Consider the following 16,386-nt stretch of genomic DNA (forward strand, 5'->3'; position numbering starts at 1 on the left):
TAGCTTTCTTCCAGTCTTCTGGAACTTCCCCAGTGTTCCAAGACTTATTGAGAAACAACATTAACAGCCCAGATAACATCTTGGCCAGCTCTTTTAAAATTTTTGGATGCAAGTTACCTGGATCTGCTGATTTAAAAATATCTAGCTTTAGTAGCTTCTGTTTAACATTCTCATTAGTTACTGTTGGGATTTAAAGTATTTCATTATCATTATATTGTATGACCTTATCACCTATTTTTTCCCAAATGCAGAACAGAAAATATTTATTGAACACTTCTGTCTTGTCTGCATTACTGTTGACAGTTCTACCATTTGCATCTGGTAATAGACCAGTCCCATTGTTAGGATTCTTTTTCTTCATAATACCCTTAAGAAATCCTCCTTATTGTTCATAACTCTGTTGGGCATAGATTTCTCTGTGTCCCTTTGCTTCCCTTACCAATTTTCTACAGGTATTAGCTTATGATTTAGGTTCATTACAATCAACTTCTCCTTTCTTCCATTTGTTATGCATGTATATATTTATTTTTATACTTCATTTCACTTCATCTATAAGACAGACTGCTTTTGTGCCAGTGAATGTTTTTAAGAGCATCTTTCCTCCAGTAACATTTATTCATTTTTCAGTGTTAATTTTCAAAAATGCTTCTGATGTCATGCATGAGTTCCCTAGTGCTCTGCTGATAAATGACACATCAAGATTTTTTAGTTCCATCCTGAACAACTTTCTGGAAGAGGAAAATTCCTAAAGAGTGAAGTGACACTCTTGGGTGTTTTTGTATGTTATAAAAGGTAACCTGTAAAAATACCTCTGGAATTTATAATGAGCATCATTTAAAAATTAACATGTTACTTCCCTGAGAAATTAAATTTACAGTGTTATTTCTCATTCTATGTATAGAAAATACCACACATACACTCAAGTAAAATCAAATACCGCTATTTGGCAATTATTTTTACCAACCAGGCACGTATTTTTTTTTATTTTATATATCATTTTATGCATATTACGAATACAAGAATGGTCTTGTCCCAATCTGAGCTGTGTGCATTCTAATACACATTTGATTGCAAGCACAGTGTGGTTCTGGTCCATGAGCAGGGCTCCTAGAAGCTACTGCAATAGGAATAGGAAATACTAACTACCTTTGGAAGGAGATATGTTGGCTTATTTACATCTCTGGTGGTGATCACTGCGGTGTATGTAGAAAACAGGAGAAAGAATGCGTACAATAAATACTAAAATATCAGAGTATCAGACCAGAGTCTTCAGCTCAGTGTATCTTAGTTCTGAGTTGCATTTTTCCTGAATCAAATCTAGATTTAAAAATCTCTGTTCAATGCTTTGTTAGTTTCACAGACTTAAAGTTGTTTTTGTTTGGAGTATCAACTGTTCCTAGACCTCTCTTTGTCCTCTTATCTTTGTCTAGCTGGTACAATGTTGCAATTGTACTTTTCCTAGATTTTTAAATCTATCTCTTAGAGAAGTAGTACATGAAGACAAAATATTTTCATAAAGATTCTTTTGAGAGTAAAAATTAATTCACTTGAAAATTAAAGTGCACTTAAAATAGTTTCTAAAGATTTGAAATCTTTATTAAACTAGGGAAATCCTTCTCTGCAGATAATTTTTATATGTTTAATGGAAAAGTTGATGGTGAGAAGAACAAAAGGAAATTCAATATGTGGGAGCTTGAAAACATCAACTGGAATCCAACTAGTTTTCCAGATCAAGTTAAGCATATTTCTTCCTGGAGACTGGATACAGTTCAGGTCACTTCCTGAGGCTGTCAAACTCATTATAAAAATGGCAGTAAAAGGTTCTTTGGTGCACATATGCCAAGACAGCGTTTTATTTTAATGTAAACATTTACTAAGTCTGCTTCCGTAGCATTCCCACAAGTCCACCCTCTGATGACTGGTTATCAGGTTGCTTTCTGTGCGTTACTGCATTTTAATGATGACAGTTTCATCAGACTGCTTTAGGCACTCTACCCTCAGGGGTATTTGTAGTGTGACTTATAAATGTATTACTTGTGCAGTGAGATGGAGCACTTCAGTAGTCTATAAACAATATATGTAAGTGAATGCAAAAGATGATAGATCAGATGCCATGACCCGTGCTTTATGGTGGATAGAGTGTTTGGTAGCAGGAGGGAAATGAAAACATTGTTTCTAGTAATAACAAGTTGGTATGTGACCTTCCTTTTTATGAAAAGGAATCAATAATAAATATCACTAACTTAAAATGAGAAATCTGTACTGCCATGATTATATGTTATTAACTTATGCTAACCTCTTAAATTGTAAATTTATCAACAAAGGTATTCAGAATTTTCCTTGCACTCAGATCTGGAAACAAGTGTGTAATGGAATCTATGATTTAAAAAAGAAAAAAAAAGCAGTATAGACACCTTCCTAATTAGTGTTTCCACAAATGTAGGAAGTCCCGGGGAAGAAGAGAGCGCAGCAAAGCTTGCAGAATATAGAGTAACAGAAGAGGTGTAACAAAGTGGTTTGGAATGGATTTGCTACAGCTGTAACTTTTTAATATTATGGTTGAAATGTTTTCCTTATTTTCTAACACCTTTTTCTAAATTCATTTAATGACCAGCTCTGCTATGACTTGCACAGGGTGTAACTCAGGCTAGAATTTGATCCATAGTCTCCTTGCATACAGATTTTTCTTACTTTTCTCCAGAGGCTTTTGCCTTCTTTCAAGAGCATCCATTGTCAGCAGTTTTGTGAAATGTCAGTAGCTTAAGGCTCACTAATACTGAGAATATCACATCCATTAAATATAGTCCAACTGGAATGTAAAAAATATAATAAAGATAAAATTTAACATGAAATATTAAAATGTTGTTAATCCCTGCTAATACAAGTAAGCAGGAAGACAATGCCTCAGCTCTAGCATAGTTACTGTGTTGGTAATCTTAGTACTCTATGAATGAATGCATAACTCCTTTTCACTTACTAGAGTGTATGACTACAAGCTGGGGAATGTGAGATGATTAATCCTTGAGTTCTAGTGCCTTTTCTAGATTGGTGTGAATAATAATAATTCAATAGTCTGGATAGAATGAATCCCCAGGAACTTTCTCAGTAGTCCAAATGAGCAGGTCAGTCTTTTCCTCTCACTTTTTCTTTTCTCTGTTGGGGCTGGAGAACCAAAGGGATGCAATATAATCCAACAAGGCATTTTGGGAAAAGAATGAAGGCTGTGAGGAGAAACAAGTATCAAACATATGGGACCAGATATAGTGGTGCCAGCATGATGGGAGGAAGGACCCAGTTTGTAGCGCTGCTACCGGATGTACACGTGCAGCTGAGTCCATGCAAGTTCCTCTGCCCACTGTCCTAGCCCCACCCCTTCCCCAAGGCCCCACCCCAGCTCACTACATTCCCCCTCCCCTGGTGGCTCGTTCTCTCCCACCCTCCTTTCACTGGGCTAGGGCAGGGAGTTGGGGTGCAGGAGGGGGTGAGGGCTCCATCTGGGGGTGGTGGGGCTGGGGATGAGAGGTTTGGGGTACGGGAGGGGGCTCCAGGCTGGGGGGTGGGGCTGAGGGATTTGGAGTGCGGGAGGGGGCTGCGGGTTGAGGCAGGGGGTTGGGGTGCAGGAGATGAGACTCTGGGGTGGGGCCGGGGATGAGGGGTTCAGGTGTGGGAAGGGGCTCTGTGCTGGGGTGGGGTTTGGGGTGTAGGAGGGATGAGAGCTCTGTGCTGGGTGTGTGCGCTCTGGGGGGGGGTCTGGGATGAGGAGTTTGGGGTGCATGAGGGTGCTCTGGGTTTGTGGGGAGCTCAGGGCTGGGGCAGGGGTTGGGTCGTGGGCTTACCTCGGGCAACTCCCGGTCAGTGGCGCAGCGGGGGGACTAAGGCAAGCTGCCTGCCTGCCTGTCCTGGCACTGTGCTGCACGTGCCCCGGCAGCAGCCAAGTCCAGGTCCTAGGTGGGGGCGCCAGGAGTCTCCATGCACCACTGTCACCTGCAGGCACCACCTCCCCCAGCTCCCATTGGCCGGGAACCAGCCAATGGGAGTGTGGAGCCAGTGCATAGGGTGGGAGCAGCACGCGGAACCCCATGGCCCCCTGCCTAGGAGCCGGACCTACTGGCCACTTCTGGGGCGCGGTGCCAGGACAGGTAGGGACTAGCCTGCCTTAGCACCTCAGCACCGCCAACCAGACTTTTAATGGCCCGGTTGACGGTGTTGACTGGAGCCACCAGGGTCCCTTTTCAAACAGGTGTTCCGGTCAAAAAATGGACACCTGGTTCACCTTACCAGATAGGTGTACGTGAGAGGGACTAAAAATGGATCTAAAGCGCAGCTCGCATGTAATGTTGACAGCTATACAATATATTCCAATTGGCTTTGTTGCATAAATTAGTTTCCTTGTGAATAGAATATTTAATCTACTTCTTTTTTTGTTGGACGGTTTTTTAAAAATTGAATCCAGACACACCATTTCTGGTTTCCTTGTGGTGTACGTTGATGTACAAAGCTGATTCTTTTGAATGTCTTTCCATTTCAGAAGGATACAGTAAAATATGAAAGGGCTGTAGAGTCCCTTTTGTGCCGAGACTTCCACTGAGACTTTTAAAAATACAATAATCTGGATGTGATGAACTGCTAGTTTCTGTTCTAATATTTGATGTTGATTGTATTAAACATGTTATAGGCCCATATCCTACAAGCACTTATGCACATAACTTTATATATATAAGTAGTGCTGCTGAAATCAGTGGGACTCCCTGAGTGGGTAAAGTTAAGCATCTGGATAAGTGCAGAACTGGGTTATAGCCAACACAGTCTTTGCAGTGATGCATCAATTTGCTGTATGTTGTTCAAGATTTTCCATTTTATTATGTCTTGACCTGCACCTGCTAATTTAATAAACCTGATAAAATATTTTGAACAAATGGAAAAGTTACACTAAAAGCAAGTTCTTTTTAAAGCGACCTTTTTTGAAAAGTTTTAGTTTTAAAATCAATATTTTCAGCAATTCCAACTTAACTTTTTATATTAATACACAAAGCAACTCAAAAATTGCTGGTCTCTTACTGTTATGGACAACACTAGAAACCATACTTTTAATTTGAGTGAGTGATCCAATTTATATATGGAACAGTTGCAGTATTACTGCTCTTATCTTGCTTAGAATTGTTCAGTGTACTGACTAGAAGGGACTAAGCCTTCCAACCTGCTCCAAGTGACAGTTCCGAAGGAGCAGCTGATGAGCACAGGACTCATTCTTATTGCTTCTTCATTTAGGCCTTTTTCTCACAGTTTAATAACTGAATTTAATCAAGAGTCATTTGCTTCAGATATAATCCATCTGTTCTTTTAACTGCCTAGCTGTGGATATGTAAAATCCCCCTTCTTTATGTTGCTCCCTGCAATAACGGGTTTAATTGTTACAGGCTCCTAGGAAGGAATTAGATTAGCAGATGTTAAAAGGGGGCATTTTCAGCAAGCCCTTGGTTGTGAAGTGGTAAATTGAGAGGACTTGTGTATGAGCTTGCTGAGACCTGATTGATGGGTGCCCTCTGGGAGTGCTAATGCCTTGGAAATTACATCAGTTTTCTTCCCAGTCAGTTAAGGTCAGGTAGGGATGTGTATATGAACAGCAGCCAGAGTGCAATCTTTCTCCCTGCAGCTGGAAGATTACTAGCCATAGCAAATTAGAGCACACTCTGGTAGCTCCACCCTGGTTATAAGGTTCTGTTTTATAGCAATCCTACTGAATGAAATTAGAATATCAGGGTTGGAAAGGACCTCAGGAGGTCATCTAGTCCAACCCCCTGCTCAAAGCAGGACCAATCCCCAATTAAATCATCCCAGCCAGGGCTTTGTCAAGCCTGATGTTAAAAACTTCTAAGGAGGGAGATTCTACCACCTCCCTAGGTAATGCATTCCAGTGTTTCACCACCCTCCTAGTGAAAAAGTTTTTCCTAATATCCAACCTAAACCTCCCCCACTGCAACTTGAGACCATTACTCCTTGTCCTGTCGTCTTCTACCACTGAGAATAGTCTAGAACCATCCTCTCTGGAACCACCTCTCAGGTAGTTGAAAGCAGCTATCAAATCCCCCCTCATTCTTCTCTTCTGCAGACTAAACAATCCCAGTTCCCTCAGCCTCTCCTCATAAGTCATGTGTTCCAGACCCCTGTAACCCTTCTGCCCGTCAGAGTTGGCAGCAACAAGGGCCGGGTTCAATATCTAGGGGTTCCATTCCAATAACACAATGCAAACCGGCTCGAGCCCCCACCCAGTGACCTGGGACAAATATATACCACCCCCGCTGGGCGCCTCCAAGAGGCGATACTTCCCCTCTCGCAAGCACATAGTCTGAGTGTAGCAAAAGTCTTTTAATAACAGAGAAACAATGTGGCATTATGTTGGGGAAACACCACCAACAGGATTCATAACACAACCCATGAGCAAAAAAAACCCACCCCAGGCAAATTGGGGCATGCCCTTTTCCCTTTGGTTCTTGAGTCCAGCAACCCCAAATCACCCAAAGTCCCAAAAGTCCAATGCCCCAAAAGTCTCTGTCCCTGGTCAGGGCAGCCCCAGAGTTCGAAAGTTTATCTGCGGAGCTTTACCTCCCAACCTGGGTGGAAATGGGACAGGGGTAAGAGGCACCTTACGTGATCTGAAGCTGACCGCCCCATAGCTCCATAGTGGCGCTCCGCTCTGCCAGCCGCCCCACAAACTCCTTCGCTCAGCTGCGCTCCGCTCTGCCAGCCGCCCCACGAACTCCTTCACTCAGCTCCACAGCCCACAAGCAGCTCCTGCCATCCACACACTGCGCCTCATCGAACTGCTCCACAATATATCTTCAGGCTCCCCCACTACTTAACACAACACTCAGTGATTTCAGCTCTTAGGTGAATTCAGCTTATAATAGGGGAGCCCCAGTGCTGGTGCACTGTCAGCCCAAAGTGAGCTCAGCAGCCTATAACTAGACTTCTAATGAAATCAAAATTAGCTCTGATATTCCACAGTGGAGAGAGGAGGAAGTGCAATTAGCATGTAAGGCCCTCACCAAGGGGCCCATGCCACCAAGTATTAATACTTGTCCCCAGCCTCTCTCCATTCACACAGTTTTGGAACCCATGACCCTTGCCTAGCGAGTGCTACTTAGTTGATGGTGAATCCCTCCATCATAACAAAAGGCCACGTGCAGTTCCAAGCACAGTTCCCATAATCAGGGTAATAACAATTTATTCTTCCTGCCCCAATAACAGAGACACTGGGGATCCCACAGCAGCCAAAGTGACCATTTGGGCAGCTATGGTCTCATTCTAGGCGTGGTGGGTGTGCCTATGCAAATGAGATCGGCCCCTGAAGTTCTTTTCCACAACTTGCCACACCTCACCACCAGATGTCAGGGTGGAGCTCATCCTGACACTGCTTACACCCCTAATCATTTTTGTTGCCCTTCGCTGGACTCTCTCCAATTTATCCACATCCTTCTTGTAGTGTGGGGCCCAAAACTGGACACAGTACTCCAGATGAGGCCTCACCAGTGTCGAATAGAGGGGAACGATCACGTCCCTCGATCTGCTCGCTATGCCCCTACTTATACATCCCAAAATGCCATTGGCCTTCTTGGCAACAAGGGCACACTGCTGACTCATATTCAGCTTCTCATCCACTGTCACCCCGAGGTCCTTTTCCGCAGAACTGCTGCCTAGCCATTCGGTCCCTAGTCTGTAGCTGTGCATTGGGTTCTTCCGTCCTAAGTGCAGGACCCTGCACTTATCCTTATTGAACCTCATCAGATTTCTTTTGGCCCAATCCTCCAATTTGTCTAGGTCCCTCTGAGTCCTATCCCTGCCCTCCAGCATATCTACCACTCCTCCCAGTTTAGTATCATCCACAAATTTGCTGAGTGCGCAATCCACACCATCCTCCAGATCATTTATGAAGATATTGAACAAACCCGGCCCCAGGACCTACTCCTGGGGCACTCCACTTGACACCGGCTGCCAACTAGACATGGAGCCATTGATCACTACCCGTTGAGCCCGACAATCTAGCCAACTTTCTACCCACCTCATCCAGCCCATACTTCTTTAACTTGCTGACAAGAATACTGTGGGAGACCGTGTCAAAAGCTTTGCTAAAGTCAAGAAATTCTGGTAGATAAATTTTCACTACCAGCTCCTGTTACTATCTAAGGCCAGGTCTACACTATAAACTTACATTGGTATAACTATGTCGCTCAGGGATGTGAAAAACCCACACACCCCTGAGCAACACAGTTATACTTACCTAACCCCTGGTGTAGACCATGCTATGGTGACAGGAGAGGTTCTCCTGCCTACATATCTACTGCCTCTTGCCTCTCATCTTCACTGAAGTGCTACAGGGGCACTGCTGTACCATTTTAAGCGTAGGCCTGCCCTAAACATTTTGTTTAAGTGAGATGTTATAAAGAAAGTGGAATGTCATAGAAATTAAAGATGGAAGAGACCCATTGGTTCATCTGTTCTGTGTCTTGCTAAAGCAAGATTGTTCCCTACAGTATGTTTTTGAGAGCGTGGTTCAGCCTGAGAGCAAGTCTTTCCTTTTTTGGAGTGGAGGAGGGGCCCAAACGTTTTTTCCCCCTCCTGCTCTTCTACTAAATTTAACCAGATCATGTCCATCAATGTAAGATTTCTATGCATAGCCCTAGCTAGCCCTTGTGATTTTTGGGCAGTCCTGTACAAACTCTTGAAAGCAATTTTGTTTTTAGTGTTTGCTTTTCATAAACACATAAGCAATTAAGTTTCACTGGCCAAAAAAAGGTGCCAGAAAGTGGATTTTAAAGTCTCATGAATAATCATAGAAGTTAAACTTTAAATTTACATGCATATTTCTCATCAGAAGCTCTTGTGTGCTGTTCCAGTTAGGTAATAGAAATAATACCATGTGACTTATCTGACTAATCACAATTAAGCAGAGTAGCTAGAATTTATTATTCTATGGAGTCATTTCAAAACTGAGCAAAAAAGTTAATTTTTTTTAAAAATTACTCATTGTGAATTTCTTACTTTTTGTTTGATATGGCACTTTACCTACTGCCATAATAGTTATTTCTGGTTAAACATATAAGGGCCATTTTCAGAATTCTAAAATAGGAGCCTACACGTGTGCTAACATTGGGTTAAGAAATGCAGATACCAGGAATAAAACTGGCAGGAACTCTTAAAATCAAAGAGAGAGGAAGAGACGCAGAAAAGGGGAGAAAGATAGTAAAACATTGTGTTTAGTGGAGATGTTGTATATTTGTCAGCTACCAGCCCAAGCTAAGCCTGGTTTAACAAAGAGAAAATCACAGCTCCTCTATCATTTTGCAGTTGTTCTCCCCTGTGTTGTTGTGTGTGCGTGCGTGTGTGTGTGTACGCGACATGGATATAAGTCTCATACCATCACTCTGCATGCTGTGAAGGAATGAAACTCAACCTTTGTGTTTATCCAACTGAAGTTTCTTGGTGGTTTCCTTAATACTAAAAGTATAAGGTCCAATATGTTGTCCTCTTGGCTCTGTGTGCATGGTTCTTATTGAAGAATTTCTAGTGAAAATTGCTTTAACCTGTAATTGTGGTGGTTCTTGGGGAACCTAGGACTATGGGTCACCTCGTTACCCCATGAGAGTCAGCCTTGTCTTGTAGTAGCTGGGTGGCAGCTCCCTAACACCACCAAGCTTTCAGCCACTCAGTTGCTCTTTGTGAGAGATGCCAGCCCTAACTTTATCTTGCAGGTTAACAATAGGTGCACCCTAGTCCCCTATTTCCTTTGAATCATTAACTTGTGATATCCAGCCCCTGACGCTGGCTTGTCATGGAAATTCCAGATCCTCTGTACCTTCTGCACGCCAATTTACCAGTTGTACCTTGAACCACTGCTTCTGTTAGCCACACAGCGCTCGTGAGCACTTATGATAAAACTAAAGTAGGTTGATTTAAAAAAGAATAAAGATTCAACTAGGTACTCTCTTTTCCTTCTGGTGTTCAAACTTTTTAGGGTTCAGGTCTCTGCAACCATGAAGGTTACAAACTTTTATTTAAATGAATTTTGAAATTATCACAGGGTTATATGACTCCAGAAATGTGGGCTTTTAGAAGAACACCACGTTCTTATAATAAAATTGCAAGAGCTGGCAACCAGCTCCCATTGATGTCCATTGCAGTTGAAGTTGCATAGTGCTTTGCAGATCATGCTTGTAGAATCACCTGAATGTTTTTCATATGCATTTCTTTTTTTATGTTACTCATGTTAATAAAACCAAAGTACATTCACTGAAAGTCATGCAGTGGAATTTGTACAATGGGACTTTTGCTTTGTGTCAGGTGATGTTGTAACCATAGATACTTAAGTAATGGTAGCACATCTATCCCTTCAGGAGCAACATTAGTTTGACATCACAATGTTTGATTAAAAGCAAGTTACCAAATAGTAAAAACAGGAGTACTTGTGGCACCTTGGAGACTAACAAATTTATTAGAGCATATGCTTTTGTGGACTACAGCCCACTTCATCGGATGCATACAATGGAACATATAGTAAGAAGAAATATATATACACATACAGAGAAGGTGGAAGTTGCCATACAAACTGTGAGAGGCTAATTAATTAAGATGAGCTATTATCAGCAGGAGAAAAAAACTTTTGTAGTGAAAATCAAGATGGCCCATTTAGACAGTTGACAAGAAGGTGTGAGGATACTTAACATGGGGAAATAGATTCAATATGTATAATGACCCAGCCACTCCCAGTCTCTCTTCAAACCCAAGTTAATGGTATCTAGTTTGCATATTAATTCAAGCTCAGCAGTTTCTCATTGGAAAATCTGTTTTTCAAGCTTTTCTGTTGCAGAATTGCCACCCTTAAGTCTTTTACTGAGTGGCCAGAGAGGTTGAAGTGTTCTCCTCCCGGTTTTTGAATGTTATGATTCCTGATGTCAGATTTGTGTCCATTTATTCTTTTGCATAGAGACTGTCCGGTTTGGCCAATGTACATGGCAGAGGGGCATTGCTGGCACATGATGGCATATATCACATTGGTAGATGTGCAGGTGAACGAGACCCTGATGACGTGGCTAATGTGATTTGGTCCTAGGATGGTGTCACTTGAATAAATATGTGGACAGAGCTGGCATCAGGCTTGTTGCAAGGATAGGTTCCTGGGTTAGTGTTTTTGTTGTGTGGTGTGTGGTTGCAGGAGAGTATTTGCTTCAGGTTGGGGGGCTGTCTGTAAGTGAGGATTGGTCAGTCTCCCAAGATCTGTGAGAGTGAGGGATCATTTTTCAGGATAGATTGTAAATCTTCGATGATGCGCTGGAGAGGTTTTAGTTGGGGGCTGAAGGTGATAGTTAGTGGTGTTCTGTTATTTTCTTTGTTGGGCCTGTCCTGTAGTAGGTGACTTCTGGATACTCTTCTGGCTCTGTCAATCTGTTTTTTCACTTCAGCCGGTGGGTATTATAATTTTAAGAATGCTTGATAGAGATCTTCTAGGTGTTTGTCTCTGTCTGAGGGATTGGAGCAAATGCAGTTGTGCTGTAGACAATGGATCGTGTGGTGTGTCTTGGATGAAAGCTGGAGGCATGTAGGTAGGCATAGCGGTCAGTAGGTTTCTGGTATAGGGTGGTGGTTATGTCACCATCGCTTATTAGCACAGTAGTGTCCAGGAAATGGACCGCTTGTTTGGATTGAGGTTGATGGTGGGATGGAAATTGTTGAAGTCATGGTCCTCTAGGGCTTCTTTTCCATAGGTCCAGCTGATGAAGATGTCATCAGTGTAGCGCAAGTAGAGGAGGGGCGTTAGGGGACGAGACCACAGGAAGCATTGCTCTAAGTCAGCCCTAAAAATGTTTGCATACTGTGGGGCAATGCGGGTACCCATAGCAGTGCCACTGACTTGAAGCTATATATTGTCCCCAAATGTGAAATAGTTGTGGGTGAGGACAAAGTCACAAAGGTCAGCCACCAGCTTTGCCGTGACATTATCAGGGATACTGTTCCTGATAGCTTGTAGTCCATCTTTGTGTGGAATGTTGGTATAGAGGGCTTCTACATCCATAGTGGCCAGGATGGTGTTTTCTGGAAGATCACTGATGGATTGTAGTTTTCTCAGAAAGTCGGTGGTGTCTCGAAGATAGCTGGGAGTGTTGGTAGCGTAGGGCCTGAGGAGAGACTCCACATAGCCAGACAATCCTGCTGTTAGGGTGCCAATGCCTGAGATGATGGGGAGTCCAGGATTTCCAGGTTTATGGATCTTGGGAGCAAATAGTGATGCACAGAAATTTTCATCAATTAGCTTTGTAGATTTAATTTGGTGTGAAGTCTTGGAAACTAACATATTATAAAGACGTGATGTATTTAATGAGAAGGTGATCTTTTCAATGGTTTCCAAAACAACTGTCCTTAAAACTGGGCTGTCAAAAGTTTTACATCTGAGTGTTTCCATTCATGTTCATGAGAAACAAGAGTGAGTGGGAATAACAGATCAAGAGGAAATGAGTCCACTTTACACTTGGAGTTACTATGTAGATTAATTCCATATTCTGGTTGTGTGTGTGTGTGTGGGTTTTTTCACTTCAGTTGCTTAAATACTGACCCAATCCCTTATGGCATTTTCAGTATGTAGAAAACTACTAAGAGTTTTAGTGAACCAATTTTGTCTTTTGTCAGACTTTCCAGCCAGGGTGGGCTGATCTGCCTATAATTAGATACTTTTAAAATGTTGGCTATGTTTAAAATTGAAATAATCAGCAAAACTGTAGTAATTATTACATGATCCACCTGAATCTGTTGCTTAAAGTCTAGAAGAGCTTTACCTTTTTCAAAGGCTTACTCCTACAAGGCTCTGTGCAGGTGAAAGAATGAACAATAGGGGGAAATTGTTTTGGATCTTAAGTAATGTTAGTCAAATAATCCAGGAGTTGATCCAAAGCCCACTGAAGATAGGAGAGACGCTCACTGATCTCAATGGGCATTGGATCCATCCCTGAAAAAGACAAATAACATTACAACAAATTCCATCCTTAGTGACATGCATTCAACCCACTGAATTTGGCATATTATTTGACAAATCAGGAAAAGGGTTGTCAGATCATTATGAAGTAATTTTATTTCTTTCACATCACTATATTTTTGAACTATTTTCTCCCCTGCAGAGTATTTAAAGTCTACAAACCACTGGATTAAAAATAGGGCCAGAGAGAAATGTAATAAATTAGTGTCATTAATAGTGAAAAATGTTTTAGAAATGCTTAGAGAAAAATATAGCAGAGCTATAAAATAGTAGATAAAAGGTTGCAATTTAGTTGTCCTAATTATTGATTCAAAGTTCTTCTGTTACTACAGTTTTCAGAGTAGCAGCTGTGTTAGTCTGTATCTGCAAAAAGAAAAGGAGTACTCCACTCTACACAGCTAAATTCAGTGCCTTGCATAATGACAGGTTTGAGTCATTATTCAAGGCACTGAATTTAGCCGTATGGAGTGGTGTACTCCTTTTCTTATTACTTACAGTGGTTCTCAAATTGTAGTATGCAGGTTGGGTTATAGTATCACAAAAAGAAGCCATTGTAACTACACTGATTAAAATTACAAAAGGTGGTACACCAAGTAATTATGAGGTTTAGGTATGGAATTGTAGGCCTTAAACCACTGAATTACTAGTACCAGTATCTATTGTAGGATTTTTCTCTTTATTTATTTTGAAGTATGAATTGAATTGAGTTGTGCCTGCTTATGCCAATGGTAAATTCATCTCTTAGCTACAGAAGACTTGGTCCACTCCACTAGCTGATAGTTCTTCCTTTTCTGGTGTGTATAGTGGGCAAACAGCATTACAGGAGAAAACAGTGCTGACAAATTAAGTTCTTAGGTCATTTTAGCGCTTTGGAAAATTTTACACATTGTGTGTTTAACACTCCAGAATACTGAGCAAATGCAACCTCTCAGGGGCTCTGTGAATGTCCTCCTAGGCAGGTGTTCTTAGGCAACATTTAATGTTGCATGATCTGTTTTTCTTTTACATAGTAGTAAATCTGGAGTGTCGTCTCTAGAATCTGTAATATTGTTTGAAATAGAAATTCTATAGCCACTTTCAGTATGATACTCCTAGTCCATATCTTTGGAGATCCATTTATATATATACCCGAGAGTTGCTGACTTCAGAGTGCAGAATTAAGCTTTCTGCTTTCGGGACAAAATGTTGACACTTTATCGGTTGACACTTGTAAATTACAAAATAGTTAGTTTTAATCCCCACACATTAACTTTAGGTCTGAAAGGCAATATTAAACTGCTTCTGTATAAACAGAGCACTAGTTTCTGTGTGTATGAACAGACCACCAACTTTTGTTCTGTGGTGGTCTGGGACTGGAGGGGAGAGAGGTTAGAGGAAGTGGAGCTTGATATATAAGCAGTTAGTCAAGGGAGGTATTCTCTCTAACTGGAGGGTGATTTTTTTTTTTAATTTCTTCTCAGGACTAATAATGAAGTCATAGTTCTTAACAGTGTGTTGCTTCAGGTTACAAATTACCCATTATTCCACTTCATATTTTAAAAGGTGAGTGTTATCTCATAAAGGGCAGGAAAAGGCACAGAAGGTAACAAGTATTTTAGAGACTTGGAAACCTGAGTTAGTCGAAGATGGAAACGTATTTATTACAGTAACTATTCAGGTGTTGGCTAGTGGGAAGTCTGTGTGATTTGTTCAGATAGTATATCAGGCTAAAACAATTCATGAACAGATCTTCGATAAAGGTATTGTTTCCTACATGTAAGTCCAAAACAGCTGTTAAAATTTTGTAACTTGTTTCAACTTCTCATTTACCAGTTAATGCTGGTTATGTAGATTCAACCACAACACAATCCCTGAATGCTTATAACAAACACAAATGCACTGCATGCTGCTGCCAAAATTCACTGTACATTCACATACTGCCCCTCTCCCCATGTTTGCCAGGAAATTGGATCACCTTTATGCATCCTCACTGAAGTTAAGGTTAGGTATGCTCTCTAAATGCAACCAGCTTATTAGACTCAGAAAATACTCTTTTGATTAGGAGAAACAAAGGTGGTTTGTTGAATTTTCTGGTAGGAGACAGGCTATTTAAATCTTAGCTGATAGATGCTGTCTGCATTAGGCTCCTTTTAGGCTTGTGGAGCTGCAGAAAATCATGACTTAAGAACTTCAGCTTCTGTGGGCATGGACTGTCTCCAGGGTTCCTAGTGCCCTCATCAGCTGAAGCTGCTCCATGGAGGCTATAGGAGTACTTCTCTGTGGGAGTTGTCCAAAAAGTGTTTGGAGTGGCTTTAGCCCATGAACACATCAAGCCAAGCCATTTTGTGTCTCCATGCTCAGCCAACATGGATCCTGCTCAGTTTGCCCCATGCTCTCAATCCTATTTTGGGACACAGGTTATTTTGCATATTTTGGCAGTTGTTTTTGAATTGCTGAAAGCACCTCTTAGAGGAGGATATGACATGCCAGCTCCAAACCCACTGATGCTTCTTATGCCTATGGTTGCCCTAGTTGCAGATTCTCCTTGTGTAGGCTGTCCAACCTGCCAGCACTGGGACACCTACAGGAGGGAGGCCATGCTAGTCCAGAACCAAGTTGCTATGGCCATCTGGAAGCTGACTACCCCAAACAGCTACAGGTACAGTTTGGAATTGGCAAATCAACTGTGGGGGCTGTTGTGGCAGAGGTTTGTGAGGCCATCAAGACGCGATGTACCCAAAAATTGTGGGCAAAAAAAAATGTTCCTGAAATAATTGCAGGTTTCCAGAGAATGGGCTTTACAAACCATGTAGGGGCTATTGATTGGACTCATGCCTATAGCTTGCCCACCACAAGGAGCATATTGGGTACGTAAACCACAAAGGGTTACTCCATCATTATGCAGGCCCTGGTCAACTACAGAGACAGATTCGTGGACACTAAAGTGGGGTTCCCTGGCAGGGAGTATGATGGCAGGGAGTTGTGGAGATTCGAATTTTACCTTCACGGACAAGCTGGGACATTATTCCCACAGAATGACTTTGTTATAAATGGACCCACTGTCTCCACTCTTATTCTAGGGGACCCTGCTTACCCTTTGTTGCCATGGTTTATGAAACCATATTCTGATTTCAGAGTACCTGGCAACAGAAGGCTACCATTGTTGGAAACATATTGTATGTTTCTTGCCTGAACTCTGCAGAGCTCTTGTATAAAATATCATGATCACTGAAACTGAGCACCTAAGTGCAATCTATTTTTTGTTCTAATTTTTAACAAGGGCAGATTAACCGAATTTAATCTCCTTGTGATTTATTCTGAAGAATATATTTGAGCAATTTGAAAAAATAATCCAGCAGAGTTTCATTCTGTAACAAAATAAAATT

At 41.7% G+C, this 16,386-nt stretch overlaps 1 protein-coding gene across 2 annotated transcripts in view; it reads left to right on the forward strand.

The window, feature by feature from the left end:
* Positions 1-16,386, forward strand: part of LHFPL2 (LHFPL tetraspan subfamily member 2) — a 188,897-nt gene that overhangs the window by 103,782 nt on the left and 68,729 nt on the right. The gene's annotated exons all lie outside the window — the stretch shown is intronic.

Source organism: Lepidochelys kempii, chromosome 5 (assembly GCF_965140285.1).
Source record: "Lepidochelys kempii isolate rLepKem1 chromosome 5, rLepKem1.hap1, whole genome shotgun sequence".
In the NCBI taxonomy this organism is placed as follows: domain Eukaryota; kingdom Metazoa; phylum Chordata; order Testudines; family Cheloniidae; genus Lepidochelys; species Lepidochelys kempii.